Raw genomic sequence first — 18577 nt, 5'->3', positions numbered from 1 at the left:
TTCCTCCTACTCTTTTACCATGGGGTCCATTTGACACAATACTAAATGGTGGTCCACAGTTTTGTGCACAAAGGAAGAGAAAGCTTCTGGCAAACCAGGTCGTAGAGAAATGCCATAATACCCAGTTTTGTTATTACATGAAATTTTAGTTCTGAACAATAGAAAACATAAAATGCTAATCTAACTTTTTTCATTTTATTTAATGCAAAACCATAGCTTTAACATTTAACCTTGTTACTGTAAATTTCAGGAACAATTAAACAGCAATAGTTTTCCTATTTGGATATAATATCAATAATAAATAAGGAATTTGACAAAAAGATACTAAATGCACTACTTCATACTAGGGTGCCATTCATGAATGCCATCACTTTTATACCAGAAATCTCTCAGGTTTAACTCTGACAGTAGAATCTTTATTTGTTGACCACTGAGCTTCAATGTGCATGACAGTTCTAGTCAGGACATGCTGAGTAGAGGCAACACTGGAACAGTTTGCATCTGGTCCCTCAAATAAGAACATAAGAAATAGGAGCAGGAGTAGGCCATCTAGCCCATTGGGCCTGCTCCACCATTCAATAAGACCATGGCTAATCTGGCCGTGGACTCAGATCCACCAACCTGCCTTTTCCCCATAACCCTTAATTCCCCTACTTTACAAAAATCTATCTAACTGTCTTAAAAATATTTAAGGAGGTAGCCTCTACTGCTTCCCTGGGCAGAGAATTCCACAGATTCTCTACTCTCTGGGAAAAGTAATTTCTCCTCATCTCCATCCTAAATCTATTCCCCCCAAATCTTGGGGCTAACACTGTATAGTGATTAAGGTGCCAACTGCAGCCCCATTTACTTGAACAAATTTGCTAACCTATAGCACCAAGGTTAGTTCAAGTTAAACACAAAATGCTGGAGGAACTCAGCAGGCCAGGCAGCACCTATGGAGGGAAATGGACAGTCGACATTTTGGATAGAGACCCTACTTCAGGACTGGAAAGAAAGAGAGGAGAAGCCAGTATAAAAGGGGTGGGGGGAGGGGGTGGAGTGAGAGCTGATGGGTGATAGGGGAATCCAAGTGAGGGGGAAAATGGGCTGGTGGGGGGGGGGGTGGAGAAGAGGAGTGGGAATGATGAAAGAAGCTGGGGGGTGATAGGTGGAAGTGACTGAAGAATCCAGCATCTTATGTCTCTAAGTTCAAGTTAAGTTTTTCGTTTATTCTGTTTCACTTTTTAAATTAACTCAGTAATTTAACACACATGCCTCATCAACCTCCTTTAAACTTTCCCCCTCTCACCTTAAAGCTATGCCTCCTAGTACATGACATTTGCACCCTGGGAAAAGGACTCTGGCTATCTAGTCGATCTGTACCTCTTATAATTCTATATCTTCCAATACCTTGGACCACAAGTCCATCAGGCAGTGGTCAGCACAGAACATCCTGCAGGCACTGCAGGAGAAGGACTCAATGGATACTGTGGGGTGGTTCCCTGAGCAGACTGTCCAGACAGCCTGGCAGAATGTCTCATCGCCAGAACTCACCAACAAGCACCAAGACCTCGCTTGGCTGGCAGTGAGAGGGGCCCTCTCTGTATGGTTCCTGTATGGTTAGAACCTCACTCCCAGTGTGCACTGCCCCCGGGAGGACTGCGCTGGGGAAAAGACGATCGCCCACCTCTTTGCGGGCTGTAGATTTGCGAGGAGGATGTGGCGAAAGATGCAAGGGTCCTTGTCACGGCTCATCCCCAGCAGCAGCGTAACAGAGGATTCTCTGAACTACGGGCAGTTGCCGGGGACACACACCGAGACGGACATCAACTGCTGTTGGAAGATCATCAACTCGGTGAAAGACACTCTTTGGTCTGCCCGAAACTTGTTGGTCTTCCAGCACTGCGAGATGTCCATAGCGGAATGCTGCCGGCTGGCACATTCCAGGCTGCAGTAGTACGTGCTGAGGTACGTGCTGAGGGACGCACTGAAGCTGGGCGCAGCCAACACAAAGGCTTGGTGGGGAAGGACTACAGTTTAGGGTTCTTCCGCCACTGGAGAGGGAGGGGCGGGGACAGGCGAGAAAGCCCCTTAAATATTGTAAATACGGGACCGGGTAGCTTCCAGGGTGCCACACGTGTGGCATCGGTGCTGTTTTCTATATAAAAAGATAACACTAAAGAATGATCTATACAAGAATGTAAAGGTTTGCACTGTTTTTGTAATTGTATATAGTTTGTCTTTTATTATGAATAAAGTTTATTTTTGTATATAAAAAAAATTTCTGTCAGGTCGCACCTCAGCCTTCAACACTCCAGAGAAAACAATCCAAGTCTGTCCAACTCTCCTTATAGCTAAAACTTTCTAATCCAGGAAGTATCCTGGTGAACTTCTTCTGCACCCTCTCCAAAGTGGAGGCCTACAGCAAGACCCATTCACAGGTGCCACAGCAGGTAATTGGATTAGAATAGGGACTGAATGCAGGCAGCAGATTGGATCAAACACTAGTCTATAGTAGTTTTGACATCAACGGTTACCCATTTAAAATAAATGAATTACTGCCAGTGCTAATATTAACAAGAATGGGAATATCCAGGCTTGAATGTCAGCAGATTATCCTACTTAAGGCGAGTGATGGTTGTAAGAAATCCTGATGGTCCAGCATCTGGCTCATTCATTCGTCTGGAATGTGAGCCTGGGTCCAGAGTGCAAGCCGGGTGTGTGATCAGAGGTTTTGGAGGTGTGGCTGGAGCCAGAGTCTGGATTGTGGGATGAGTGTGCAGCTGGAGCTGATGTTGGGTCTGGAGCCAAGGACAAGAGTGCAAGTATATTTCCTGCTCTCTTTAAACTCACTGGGTTCACTGGAAAATTTATTACACTACTTTGTAACAGGCTAAAAAAAAGTGAAATAAAAGTGTGTTTGTTTAACAGTCCAACATCCAATTGGAAAATATGCTAGTTTAGCACTGCCAAAGTCCCAAGACTGCTAGATTATCAGAGGTTTACCAAATGCAGTATGTACATTCTATTGCTACCATCGAAAGGGGTGGTGGTGGGGGTGGGGGAGATCTACATTTCAATTATCTCTCTCTGGTAACAATGAAATCTATGTTAGTGCCCTAACTGTTGCACCACTGAAATCAGATAACATCAGTACAAACAATAACAAGAATATTATGTTGCCTATTTCCTTGCAGCATTTGCCTGGATTTTAAGGTCAACATTCACCAATGACCTTTAAGAAAAGTGCCCACAAGGATCAACCAGTCTCTGTGGCATGAACCTCCCCTTTTCCAATATTGAACTGATGTTTAACAGGGACCAAAGGAACCACTGGCATCTTGCAACAGCGGTCATCAAGTGGGCTAAGTCGCAAGTCACACTGAGGTATTCCCACAGTTCACAAACTCAGAACAAGAGAGCTCAGTTTTTAGCTAATTTTTAAACACTTCACAGACTGCAAAATAAAGATCGGAACATAAGCAAAAATTTGAATGAAAAGCTTAAATATGTTTTTTAAAAAATTAAATGTCATATTTAAAAAATCTATTACATTTTGAAATATTATCTGAAGAAAGTTCAATACATGCAAATAAAATTAGTCTTTGAACCTGAAATTGTTGAGCAATAATTATCTTTAGAACACAGTTTAAAAGCTTGTTTACATGCCATGCAACAAAGCATGACATTTTCAGAGTATTTGTGACTTGAACTGTTTGTAAATTAAGTTCTTAGTCAATCACTGATTTCCCTTGATTATAAAGGAGAATGCTGCAAAACAGTATTTGAAAAGGAGTCGCAGGCAATCACTGACATCAATGTGAATGGGCTTTCGAATATAACTTTCAGTTTTACTATGGAATGAGTGTGTCATGCATGTGAAATATTAAGGCTTTTTTAAATTCAAACTCACAGGGTCGAAGCCTTTTAGAAGCACCGGATCATAAAATCATCTCTCTATTAGCAATTCTTCAGTCCTCCACTGTGGCCTTCTGTGCATACTCCCTCCACTTATCTTTCAGTGATAACAGCACTGATCTGGAGCATAGCCAATATACTTGCCATCCTGTAAGTGCGTAATGCTGCAGTCCTACTTCATCAAAATAAGATTTCACTCTCTTCTGGTCTGTCCTGTCATTGGAATAAGTTGCTTTTGGGGATTGTGACAGGAGTCTGGAACCTGGACTAAAAGACGTGAATTTGTGATCATCACCATGAATGTTATTGCGTGACCAGTGGAACAAATCTCCCAATTTTGGCAAAAGTCCTCAGATGTTTTTCCACTGGGCTGGATGTGACATTATATCTGATTCCAGTCATTAGATTGATACCCGATCCCAAACATTTTTATTTTGTGATGGAAGATGTTGATAACAATACTCTCCAGTGACTGGTTTACAGATTTTGGGTTTTTACGGGACTGTGGCTCCAGAACTCATTGCTGCTTGGGTCCAAACACAGAAGCAGCAAGCAATTTGCTCAAGCAAGGTGAGAGACATCAAGGCAGCATTCAAATGCGTATGGAAACCGAAATCAATGCCTATCAAGGAAAAACACTCAAATATCTAGGAATTGTTTCTCACACAGAGGAAGATGGTGGTGATTGTGGAATGTAATTGCAGGTTCTCCTTTTATTTGTACTGATAGGAATCTTTTCACTAAATGTCAAAGTGCTAATAAAGAGGAAGGGAAATCTTGTTGCATTCCATAAGCACTGTACTTTTCAAAGTTTAGGCCTTAAACTTAAATGGCCACAGTAAGAGAATTTATACTAACTTTCAAGAAGGATATAGATTGAAGAGGAAAGCTTACTGGACCATGAGAAAAATGCAGGATGATGGATTCACTTGTGGAGTTCAGACAGGCATAACATTCCTAATAGCCTCCCAATGTGCAGGATCATTTTATGATTCTATGAATGTTGATTTACTTATACTGTAAGTGCATGTAATTATCCTTAGCCATGTGTATATTGTTAATTTTGGAAGACCACACTTACACTGTAGGTTAAGATTATAAAAAATAGAAGCAGGAGTAGGCTATATTGCCCTTCAAGCCTGCTCTGTCCTACAGCAAGATCATGGCTGATCTGATCTCAGCTTCAACTCTTACATTTCTGCCTGTTCCACATAACCCTTGATTTCCCAAACTCAGCTTTGATTCCATTCAATAACTCAGCCTAAGAGACCTCTGGAGTATTCCAAAGATCCACTAAACTTGAGGAGAAATTCTTCCTCATCTTCATCTTAAATTTATTCAAGACTCCTCCATGAGGGAGAGACCCCAACAGCATCTATCTTGTCAAGCCAGCTCAGTGACTTTTGTTTCAGTAAGATCACCTCTCGTTCTACCATATTGAAGAGAACAACTCGTGAGACAAGCCCTTCATCCAAATAATGAATCTAAAGAGCCTTCTCTGAACTACCTTCAATTTAAGTATATCCCTCCTTCAAAACCTTACCTTGCTAATATTTATCCAGCTTTCTCCTTAATGAAGACACAAAAGACTGCAGATGCTGGAGTCTGGAGCTGCTGATTGTTAGCATAATTCTCCTCCCTATTCCCACACTGACATGTCTGCCCTCAGCTTCGTCCACTGCCAGGGTGAGTCTAAACACAAATTAGAGGAATAGCACCTCACATTCTGACTGGGTAGTCTACAACCCAACAGCATGAACATTGAAGTCTCCAAGTTTTGTTAAACTGCTCCTCCTCCGTCCCTTTTCTCTCTTCTCCTGATCCACCCAGTTCTTCCTACGCTCACCATAGTTCCCAGCACCGTTTCTTTCCCTTCCTCCACCCACTCCATCTGCAAACAACCCACACATTCCTCCCACTGGTTCCCTTCCGCCACTGTTCCCGTCTGCCCTCCCCATCTCCCTCACTTGATTCCTTGCTCCAGCTTCCTCTATCAGATTCTATCATCTTCAGCCCTTTGTCACCTCCACTTGTAACCTCCCAGCTTCTGTCATTATTTCCACTCCCCCTCCTCCACCTGCCTATCATCCCTCCTTACCTGGTTCCACCTATTGCTTGCTAGCTCTTGTTCCACCCCTTCCTTTCACCTTTTTCTACCAGATACCTCCCCTTTATCTTATAGTCCAGATGAAGGGTCTCGACCTGAAAAGTTAACTGTCCACTTCCCTCCACAGATGCTGCCTGACCCACTGAGCTCCACCAGCATCTTCTGTGTTGCTTCCTCCCAAATGCCTATACTGCCACTCTTGGCAGTTGATTCCCATTTCTAAATACGCAATCTGTTTAAAAAGAAGTTGCTTCATGTCACTTATCATCCTTATGCCAATCACCTTCTTTCTACATTCATTAGATAGTGACCTTTTGTGCCCCCCCCATCCCCACCAAAGGGAACAGTTTCTCTCTACTATCTATACCCCTCATGACTATAAATGCCTCTAATCAGATCTTCGTGCCTCCTCTCTTCCAAAGGGAACAATCGTAGCTTCTCTAGTCCATCCACAAAACTAAAGTCCTTCATCTATGGAATCATTTTGGTCAATCTATTCTAGACCCTCTCCAAAGCCTTCAGAACATTCCTAAAGTGTGGTGTTTGGAACTGGACACAAAGCATGTGACCCCTACATTGTAGTCATCAGGGTAACAGAACTTTGCCCTTAAAGTTCACAAATTACTGCACAAAAATTTGAGATATGGAATAAAATTCACTCTCGAGGAACTTTGTGAAAGTAGTAAATAAATAAACACAGAATTTATTTTCTTCAACTTGTGTTTTCTGATACATGCATAGATGATGAGGCGTTGCTTTATGGAAGATTGCAATATAGACCATTTTCTAGGAATACAAACCCTATGCCATAACATGGCTGCCACTTGTACTCCAGCTGTGACTGAACTAGTGCATTTTTAAAGGCTCAACATGACTTCCTTGCTCTTTGACCCTATAACTCTAATACATTTGCCAAATAGGACTTCCCTTTCAAAAACCACCTTAACTCTGCTTAATTATAGCATGATTTTGTAAATGTCCTGCCACTACTTCCTTAATAATGGATTGCAGCTCTTTCCCATGACACACAAAGCTATCTGGCATATAGTTTCCTGCCATCCATCTACCCTTTATAAATAATGCATTAATTTGCAACAGAATTTTGTCACACTCAAGGTTCCTTTATGCTTTCTGAATCTTCACATCACCAGAATGCCACACACTATTTCCAAAAACAAAATGTCTATTCCATTACCATACAGAAGCAGTAGTTTTATTCCTATTTACAGCTTTTCGGAGTAATCCCTTCAATATTGTGATTCAACTACTGCCAATCTGGTAAACCACAAAATATAATAGAAAAGGACTCGCAAAAATTTCTGAGCAGCTACATTCTTATTAACGTGCCGGTACTGGTATTCCTGACATGCATAGGCAGAGTAAATCACACATTTATGTGCAACTGGAATCTAATCCTTCACCTTTTCACATACCTGTGTGACAGATTCAGATTATTGATCAGATTATCCATCAATCCAGTATTCCAGATGACCTAGGGAAGGGCAAAAACAGCAGGGTAAGAGACAAGTTGAAGCAGTCTAAAGAAAACAAAACCTGCATTATTATAAAGGTATAGCCTTTCCATTTCAGTAAAGTAAAAGTAATAACCTAATTCTCCTTTAAAATTGCGGAACCTTTAACAGCAGGTTTTGTTTTTACATGTTTGCCAAACACTAAAAAAAATAGACTAAATTGAAGATGATGTATAGAAGTTTCAGAAGACGTCAGGTGCCTTTCCGAAGTGGTAACTACAGCTGAATATTGTTCTAATTGGCAAAGACATTGCCTCTTATTAAGTCTAACGCTGCAAGTGCACTCCCCGGCCTGTACTTAACTGTTCTCTGGAGGCATCAGCAACTAGGCAGAACCATAAAAGGCCCAGAGGGATAGAATTTTCTGCTAGGATTTCTGCTTCTGATCACTAACCAATTATTTTTCCTGGAAAATGGAGGTGAGACAAAAGTGACTTGGGTCAGCTGCACTGACTTCAAAACCAAATAGTCTGCTGACATCCAGCCCTGGATTTTCCCCTGGGGACAAAGAATTCTGCCAGTTATTTCTGTCCACTCAAGTAAAAGATGCACCTTCATGTCTGGGAATTATTAACTATGTAGCCTGAACACCTAATGTGTTTCCTGTTGCTCAGAAAATGTTAGTTGTTCAAGCAGAGAACTAACATAGCAGCACCTGAAGATCCAGTTAACTGACAATCTTCAATTAAAAGGCAAGGCTCTTGACCTAACTGGAGAAAGGAATTTGCTTCAAAGTAATTTCTCTCCAATTTGTTTACCACAATTATCCATAAAAAGCAGTGGTGGAAAGCAGTAAAACATTCTTGGACTCTGGGTCTCTGCCTTGCCCTTTCACATGCATTTCAATGGTAAAGTTCTGGCAGTGAGGTGTCAGTAGGCCTAACCTCCCAAATTATCTGATAATCTCTATGGTTTCCCACCTGCTATAACAAAGAAAATGTCTTCTTCTGCATGATAAAATTGCTTAGGCAAATTAACAATGGTAATGGCTCAGAAGGGAGAGAGCCCATAAAGGACAGAAGAGAAACATGAGAAAAAAATTCAGACCATACATATAAACAGTTAATAGCACAATGTGTCTCCAGTATCGAGCTATACAAATTATTTTCATTCCAAATGCATGTTGTTGGAAATACAATTGAAATGTATTTATAAAGGTATTTCTGTCTGGTTATAACCCAATAAAGCCAGCTTTCAACTTAAGTTATAGGTGCCAAACTTCTCCTCACATCTTTAATAATGACCATCTGCATGAACTTTGCTTTCCTGACATATCTCCATATCCCTCGATATGGCCAAAAATCTATACATCTCAACCTTGAATAAATGAGTACAGCTGCTTTGCATAGAGAATGCCAAAGGTTCTCAATCATCTGAGGAAACAAATTTTCTTCATCTCAGTCATAAATGGCTGAGCCTTTATCCTGCAACTATAACCTTTAGTTCTAGATTCTCCAACCAGGCAAAGCAGCCTCCGTCAGCATTTAAATAAACATTGTCAAAACCAGGACTGAACCAGGAAGAACCTTTATGACCATGATGTGTGCATTAATCAAGAACAGGGACAAGATTGTTGTATGAACTCAAAATATTTCCCCTATCTGTAGTTCTAAACAAAATAAAGATTGAGACATTTTATACAGTATGCTTAGGACCTTAAAGCTGTAGAGCTTCTCACTTTTCCTTCCTTCTGTGAATCTATAGCTTTTGAAAATGCAAGTTTCTGTCACCGGATCAATAGATTTACATTCTCAGCTGCTCTTTACAACCTGCATTTTGCCTACATCATACATCTTGGTATTTCACAAGGCTTTCAATTAAATAAGAGCCAAGATTGGAACAGGAGAAGTCCATCACTAGACAAAGTGGTGGTGATTGAGCAGAGTTTCATTATGATGTGTAAACCCAAAAATAACTCTCCTATATCTCTGAATAGTCACCTCAGATCACTAGTGGGAAATACCCAAGAGCAACTAATTCCTCCATCTTTGGTCTTGCCCGCAGTTTCTAATCAGCTTGAGAAAAACAAGAAATTCATCATCTCTCAGATAAAAGCAATGAAATGTTATGAATTTTGTGCACAAGATCCACATTTCTAATTTGGAACACTGACTTTCTGTTCATGAAACCGAGGGGTGTCAGTAATGAGAAATAAAATATTTTCTGCTATTAGCCTCAGCACCAAGCACAGACAGGCCATTGATATCACAAGTTAAAGCATTACCATGCTCAACTAATTTTCTTCAGTCTCAATGTCAGGAAAATAATCTCTTTTGCAGAGTATGGCATTTCCACTTCCCCACAAGACATTCTTTGGCCTATTTGTATAGAGTTCCAACTTTCCATTATTAAACAACACATTTGGTTCAGTCTTATGCAATATGGTATAGCTTCACATTACAGTATAGCTTAGCATTTTAGTATATTGTAGCAAGTATCATGTTTCAAAATGAATTTGAAGGTAAGTACTTACAACATCCTGGATGTGGTAAGAACTCAACCACTTTGATGGATCCAACATTATTTTGCTACTTATTGATGCATAACACATCATAGTGTCAGAAGTGAACAATAAAATGCTCAAAAGCATCCTATATTGCACAATATAGCTCACTGTAATACTGCCTGATATATGCACTGTGACCCACTGATTATGTGTGTCATATCTTAATATAGTATGCACTATAACTCTAATATTTTATGCACTGGAGCACACAGGTACACGCTCCACCTCTAAAAGGCTCAGTCAGTATTTGTACAAAATAGTGTGATAGGAACAATGTTGAGCACATTAAAGTCAAGAACAGTCTGATCTCAGTGGTTTTGCAATAAGTAAGTGGCCTATGCAGTTGTAAATGTCTAGACTCCCAGCTTCTGATGGGCATATTGTATTAAAATTGGCTCTTTGGCATTGGTGAACATTGCCTTTAAGAACACCTAATCTTCCCAGAGAACTTGTAATGTTTCACTGTCATTATAATTCTGTTTACAAACTTATCACTTAGATTCCAGGAACAGATGGCTACTAATTACATGAATGATAGTCACAGTTCTCTCTGTACAGCTTTATTTCCTTAATTTTGCATTTTTATGTAAAATTATTTTTGGACAGTTGAGTACACAAATTTACAGTCAGCTCATTCCAACAACTTCCCCCTTACTGATGTCTGGAATTATTCTTGTCTATCTTTGTACTTTCTTTATTCCTTACACTTATTCTCAATACATTTCCCATTCTATCATCCAGTGGTACATTGCAAATGATCCGCTGTATGAAGTGTACACGACTGAAAACACAAAACAGCTACTGTTGAATATCGAGAACTCACTAGTACTCCACAAACACTTCCATTTGAATGAAAATTACTGCATTTTGCAATACAGCTTCTTGGACCAGTTTTTCCTTACACCTCAGGAGAAAAATGTTATGTGATGTTAAATAGAGACAGAGATTTAGGAAAGGCCAAGGTTTAATTCATTGTTCATGCTGACTTAAGCAGTCTTTAGTTGGATAGTGCCAACACATTACAACTGGATTTAGTATATCCTGGTTGACCTGTGGCATGAGGCAGGTTGATGAAGGAAGGGATATCATCCAGGGTTTGAACATAGAACATAGGACAGTACAGGCCCTTTGGCCCACCATGTTGCGCTGACCTTTAATCCTCGCCTAAGACTATCTAACACCTTCCTCCCACATATCCCTCTATTTTAAATTCCTCCATATGCTTCTCTAGTAATCTCTTGAATTTGACCAATGTACCTGCCTTCACCACCACCCCAGGCAGTGCATTCCATGCCCCAACCACTCTCTGGGTAAAAAACCTTTCTGATATCTTCCTTGAACTTCCCACCCATTACTTTAAAGCCATGCCCTCTTGTATCGAACATTGGTGCCCTAGCAAAGAGGCACTGGCTGTTCACTATCTATTCCTCTTAATATTTTGTACACCTCTATCGTGTCTCCTTTCATCCTCCTTCTCCACAAAGAGTAAAGCCTTAGTCTCTCCTCATAATGCATACTCTCCAAACCAGGCAGCATCCTGGTAAATCTCCTCTGCACCTTTTCCAAAGTTTCCACATCCTTCCTATAATGAGGCGACCAGAACTGGACACAGTACTCTAAGTGTGGTCTAACCAGAGTTTTATAGAGCTGCATCATTACCTCATGGCTCTTAAACTCGATCCCTCGACTTATGAAAGCTAACATCCCATAAGCTTTCTTAACTACCTTATCCACCTGTGAGGCAACTTTCAGGGATCTGTGGATATGGACCCCCAGATCCCTCTGCTCCTCCACGCTACCCAGTATCCTGCCATTAACTTTGTACTCTGCCTTGGAGTTTGTCCTTCCAAAGTGTACCACCTCACACTTCTCCGGATTAAACTCCATCTGCCACTTCTCAGCCCAGCTCTGCATCCTATCAATGTCCTTCTGCAATCTTCAACAATCCTCTACACTATCCACAACACCACCAACCTTTGTGTCATCTGCAAATTTGCCAACCCGTCCTTCTACCCCCTCATCCAAGTCATTAATAAAAACCACGAAAAGCAGAGGTACCAGAACCAATCCTTGTGGGACACCGCTAGAAACAGCCCTCCAATCTGAATGCTCTCCCTCCACTTTCTACAGGCAAGCCAATTCTGAATCCACATGGCCAAGCTTCCCTGGATCCCATGCCCTCTGACCTTCTGAAGAAGCCTACCATGTTGGAACCATGTCAAATGCCTTACTAAAATCCATGTAGACCACATCTACTACACTACCCTCAATCTGTCTGGTTTCTGATCATTGTTCCTATCCTGCGATTCTTATTTGAAATACCATACATAAAACTTTAATCCAAGGTCAAGCATGAACTTGGCTCTGCTATTCCTCATTCACATAGCTTCCTGTTGATTCTTATGTCATTTGGGATTAAAGGTGACAATTTCAAGTTAGTTGTAATTGTAGGAAGAATGAAGAAAATAGGCCAGGCATCAATATTCTGGGAGGACTAAGGTTAGAGAAGCAATGGGGAGTAAAGCACGGAGGAAAGAAAAATATACCCAATGTTGTTATCAGTTCTAGAATAAGTGAAATTGGAACAAGTTACAGATAGTCAAATATGAGTCCAGGCAAATTGCCTGGAAATCAAATGATAAAGCAGAGTTTTCTGGATTATTGCCAGTCTTTGGTCAACTCAGTAGCCTAGAATTTCCATCCCATTTTTGTAAAAATTTCAGCACACGTTCAAGGCAAGTAAATTTTTGGCATCTTGTATTAATTTATTGCTCCAAAGTGATTCTCCAGAAGTTCCCTTGCACTTTTAGCCCTTCCTGCAGTCCACTTACAGAGCACAAGTGAGATCACGTACATGTACAATACAGATCAGTGTCTTACCACTTTTAAAGATGGAGCATTTTGGATTCTTTAAGAATTAGAAGGCATAGTTCTTGCCAGGATTAACCAAGTCAGGTGGAGATGAGAGTTTCACAGCACAATGGAGAGTTCCTGAATCTAATTCTACAGTTTTTTTCGTATTTTGCCTACATCTCCCTGTATTTGGTTCCCAATTCTGCTGGTTCAAAACAACCAGTTAATATTTGACATTGACACCCACCAGAAATTAAAGCTTTCTATGAACACAGTATATGCAGCTGATAACGAACATGGATTAGATTAATGGCGTTTTTAATCACCATATAAATCCTATATGTGACGGATGTAATTCGGAGGTGGCTTCCCTGACACATATGTTTTGGTCCTGCCCTCTTTTGGAAAAATATTGGAAAGACATTTTTAATATTATCTCAATTGTATTGAATATTGATTTATAACCTCATCCTATTACTGCAATTTTTGGGTTACCAATGATGGATTCCGGCCATCTATCCGCTTCAGCTTGTCGTATGATTGCATTTGTTACGTTAATGGCCAAGAGATCTATCTTATTTAAATGGAAGGATCCTATACCTCCTACCACATTTCAATGGTTTTCTCAAACTATAACATGTCTAAACTTAGGAAAAATTAGGAGTGGTACTGTTGATCCTTTGCTTAAATTTGAGGAAATTTGGAGCCCATTTATTCAGTATTTCCATATGATGTAAGCAGACCTTTCTCTAATCCCTTCCAATACCCTTCTATTTGAATATAGAGGAGCCGACCTAATGACATAATAATGTTCTTTTAACCGAAGAAATAACAGTCCAGCTTTTTTTTTTGAAGTTTTTGGTTTGCTTATTATTTTTTTTAATTTTGGGGTTCTCTTTTCATATAATCAAATTTCTTTTCAAATTCTTTTGTATCATGTTCACTTAGTAAGAGATTGGAAGGTTCAGATTATATATTTTACTCCCTGTGTTTGTATATGTCAATTGTTACTATTGTAATCCTGATCTCTTTGCACCATGTGTATAATCACTATTGTTATGTGTATTAATGTGAAATTTAATAAAAAGATTGAAAAAGAAAGGATTAGATTAATGGCAATTACTTCTAAACAGCATATATACGATTCACTGGGTAGTAAATGGGGAGCTCTGCCACTTTTTAAAAGCGCAGCTGCAGCCTTGATTATTTTTCTGCTTTGATGCTTTTTGAAAAAATACAACTTTATATAATATAGGCTCATGTTTGTCACCCTAGGCATTGCAGTGCTGTCAGCCATCTGAGCATGCACTCACCAGGCAGTATTTTGAATTGGAGCTGGGAATTCATTACTTTTGGTAAGAGAGCTAGGCAGCAGAGAAATAGAACAATCTAATTTCACAGGATTATTATCTTTCCCAAGATCCATGGTGCTATCTCATTACTGAAGTCTTCTGCTTAAGATAGTTACAACCAACATCACTACTATAGCTCCTTCCTCCCAACTTCAAATAGAGGAGGATCCTTTCTGTACAATCCCAGTCTTAGAACATGCCCTCAGTTCCCCTGTATAACCAAGCTAATATTCAGTTATTGAAAAATTCGGGACCAAATAAGCATGCCCTTTGCTGCATGACTTTAACCTGCATGAAGGACAAAGCAGAAAAAGTCAAATTCTATTTTGTTGAAAAAAGTTTAACACAAGATAACCTCTCACTTTTCTTTCTCTGGATGGCTACATGTCTTTCTTTCACTTATTCTCATGCAATTCCAGGATGCATCTTTAAAACCAACTTTACAACAGATAGTACACCGAATCATACAAGCCCTTCAGCCCACATCAACATTAAGTACCCAGATGCATTGATCCCATTTTTTAATTCTCCCCACAGTCCCATCAACTCTCCCCAGATTTTACCACTCGCTTACACTCTAGGGGCAATATATAGTGGCCAATTAAGTGATTAACTTGCAGGTCTTTGGGATATGGGAGGAAACCTGAGCACCTAGACTTATGTCAATCACAGAACGTGCAAACTCCACACAGCACCAGAGATCATGATTGAACCCAGGTTGCTGGAACAGTGAGGCAGTGGCTCTACTAGCTGAGCTACTATACCGCCCTTGATTGCATTCATTCTGCATAAGGATCAGGGGATTGAGGTAACCATCCCTTGTAACATCTTGCTGTTGGACTGAGGTAACCATATCTTGTTCCATCTCTGCTACTTGCCCCTGGGCAGCCTGATGTTGCTTTCAATGTTCCATTGATGTGCAGCTCTGAAAGGAACCAGAGGACTGTCATCTACTGCTGTTCTGACACAGAAGTATCAGGCAAGTGTACTCCATCCATAAACATTGGGGAGGGTCTCAAGGAAGCAGGCATGGTGGCACCATCCAGAGATCCAGCAGCCTCTCAGCCATTCATTGTTGGTCAACAGTACAGGGCAAAGGAACAGAGGTGCTACTGGTCAGTGACACAACAGACTAAATCACATCAAGTCAGTCTTGGAAATCTCAAGAAAACATTCTGTTCAAAGCTTCTATTCCTGGTGTTGTGATACTGCAGCAAATCTAGGTTATCAGAATGTCCTGTGTGTTGTTGCTTTCTGTCGCAGCTGAAGGCATTGTGTTCCTCTCACTTACCACTAGCTCAGGTAAGTGTGTGGAAACACATTCACACAACTTGCAGATGAGGATCAATTCTCTTAGCCTTCTGACTCCTCATCCATGTGTAATTATTTGTACCTTCTTTAACTACACTTACAAAGAATAATTCTCATTTTCTTTTCCAATTCTTCAAATTCCTTAATGCTCAGTGACAATCCTCATGATAGTTTAATTAACTCTTTTTATGTGGGTTTCTCTGTGTTGGTTCTTGGACAAGTGAAATGTCAGAATAAAATTGGTGTGGATTTGCCCAGCAGCTGCAAAGTTGCACATGCTGTTTGGTTACTACAACGTAGCTGTGAATGCAATTATTTTGTTCATGAAGAAAGAACAGATGTGCGTATAAGCCCACATTTCTTTGAAAGAGTACTATGATAGTAAAACTGGGAGGAGATTTGACCAATATTTATCTATTTTCACATGCCAACTGATCTTCTCCTGAAATTTGTCCTCTGGTTATCTGTCTGTTTGGTTTAATGCCTCCTCTTCCCATGGCTTCAGGGATTTCAGTAATTGCAGTAATTTGCTTGTTGTCTTTCTGAGATGTTAATTGCATACCATTTTTCCTCTAGAGGGACAAAGGAGAATCTTGCCGACTGTGCATGTCATGTTTTACATGAGGTAATGCATACCAAAATTGTAGGAATCATAGAGATGTACAGTAAGAAACAGACCCTTCGGCCCACCATGTCCATGCTGACCTTTTTGCACATCCACACAAAGTCCATATCCTTCCATGTCTTGCTTATTTAAGTGCTTGACTAAATGTCTCTTAAACAGTGACTTCATCACCTCCTCTGGCAGTTTGGTTGAAGTCAACCATTCTCTATGCAAAACAAAAATTCCTTTCAAATCCCCTTTAAAACTCCTTCCTCTCGCCTTAACCCAGTCCTTATGTTGTGTGCTACCTCTATTAAGGTAAAAAGATTCTGATCATCTACCCTATCTATGCCTCTTATAAATCTGTATACCTCCATCAGGTCACCCCTCAATCTCCTTTACTCCAGGGAAAACAAACTGAGTTTATCCAATCTCTCCCCATAATGAACATCCTCCAGTTCAGGCAACATCTTTTGCACCAGTGCAACCACATCTTCCTGTAGTGTGATGACCAGAACTGCACATAACTGTGGTCAAACCAGTGTTTTCTGAAGTTGCAACATATACTCTATGCCCAGACCTATGAAGGAAAGCCTGCCACATGCCTTCTTCACCACCATATCTACCCATGTTTCCACTTTAAGGGAACAATGGCTTTAAACTCCAAGATCCCTCTGTTCATCAACATTCCTTAGCACCCTACCATTTACCATACATGTCCTATCCCCACTTGACTTCCCAAAATGCATCGCCTCACACTTGCAGGATTAAATTCCATCTGCCAATGTCTCCTCCACTTTCTAAATGATCTATTTCCTGCTGTAGCAATAAACATCTTTCCTCACAATGCACAACACCAACAATTTCATGTCATCTGCAAACTTACATAGAACAGAACAGCAATAGACTTATTAATCATAGCTGCTACATTAATAGCCAAATTGTTCATATATAATTACAAATAAGGGTCCTGGTCCGATCAGAAGAGCGTCCTTCTACCATCATCATCTGCTTCCTACCACTAAGCCAATTTTGGATCCAATTAGCCAGTTCACCTTGGATCCCAAGTGCCGTAGCCTTCTGGACCAGCCAACCATACGGGATCTTGTCAAATGCTTTACTGAAGTCCAAGACGACATGTCCACCTCCCTGCCTCCATAATCTTTTTAGATACCTCCTCAAAACAAAAAGTAATCAAATTAGTGAGGCAGGATTTCCTCTGCACATCACTAATCAACCCCCGCCTTTCCAAATATACATAAATCCTATCCCTTAGGATTTCCTCCAATAGCTTCCTAACCACTGACCAAAGACTCACCTGTCTCTGGTTACCTGGCTATCCCTGCTGCCTTTCGTAAATAAAGGAACATTAGTTGTCAGGTAGAATTCACCACAGGAACTCTGTTTAATTTTCTCCATCCTTGGCCAAAACCCACCACTTTCTGCCTTTTGCAGGGACCGCTCTCTCCATGACTCCCTAGTTCACTCTCCCACCTCCACACCCCCGCCCCCACCCCACTCCCACCCCGGGAACTTTCCAGTGCCCCTGCCATAGGTTCAATGCCTGCCCCTACACCACCTCTATCCAGGGACCCAAACAGGTGAGACAGAGATTCACCTACACCTCCCTTAATATCATCTACTGCATTTAGTCCTCCAAGTGTGGCTTCCTCTACATTGGTGAGACCAAACATAGACTAGGTGACCGTTTCGCAGAACACCTGCGCTCTCTCCGTAACCGCAAACTGCATCTCCCTGTTGCCCGTCACTTCAACTCCCCCTCCCACACTATCACTGATATGACAGTCCTCAGTCTCCTCCACTGCCGGGAGAATTCCAAGCACAAACTGGAGGAACAGCACCTCATTTTCTGTCTTGGAACCTTGCAGCCTAATGGCATGAATATTGAATTCTCCCACTTTAGGTAATTGCCACCCCCCCCCCCCCCCCCCCACACACTTCTTTTCTTTGCCTCTTTTTTTTACTACCTTTTCTCCCCCCCTCACACTTTTTACCTTTGACCCATCCCCCAGTGGATCTGCTCTCCCCTCCTCCCCCACACCTGCCTATCACCACCCTGTGCCCACCCCACCTCCCCTCTTTTGTCCACCTATCACTGCTCTGCTTTTTCCTACTATATATTGGGCTTCCCCTATCTTCAGTCCTGAAGAAGGGTCCTGATCCAATACATTGACCGCCTGCTTTTCTCCATGGATGCTGCCTGGCCTGCTGAGTTCCTCCAGCATCATCGTGTTTTTCCATCTTGACCCCAGCATCTGCAGTCCTTTGTTTCACCAGTAAGATTAATTGAAATCTCCCAACCGCTATCAATGGACGCAGCAGGCCCAGAGTAGAATAATAGACATGGGATGGATAAATAATCTGTAATTTTCTTGATTAACTTGTTGGATC

The 18577-nt window shown here is 41.0% G+C and overlaps 1 long non-coding RNA gene across 1 annotated transcript in view; it reads right to left on the bottom strand.

Annotated features, from left to right (window-relative positions):
• Positions 1–18577, bottom strand: part of LOC127579405 (uncharacterized) — a 68658-nt gene that overhangs the window by 40118 nt on the left and 9963 nt on the right. The window contains exon 2 of the long non-coding RNA XR_007957667.1: positions 7441–7499. This is a non-coding gene — a long non-coding RNA (uncharacterized LOC127579405). The remainder of the gene's footprint in view (positions 1–7440; positions 7500–18577) is intronic.

This window comes from Pristis pectinata, chromosome 17 (genome assembly GCF_009764475.1).
Source record: "Pristis pectinata isolate sPriPec2 chromosome 17, sPriPec2.1.pri, whole genome shotgun sequence".
Classification (NCBI taxonomy): Eukaryota; Metazoa; Chordata; class Chondrichthyes; order Rhinopristiformes; family Pristidae; genus Pristis; species Pristis pectinata.
The sequence above is the reverse complement of the archived record's forward strand: the minus strand, read 5'-3'. Positions and strand labels throughout refer to the sequence as shown.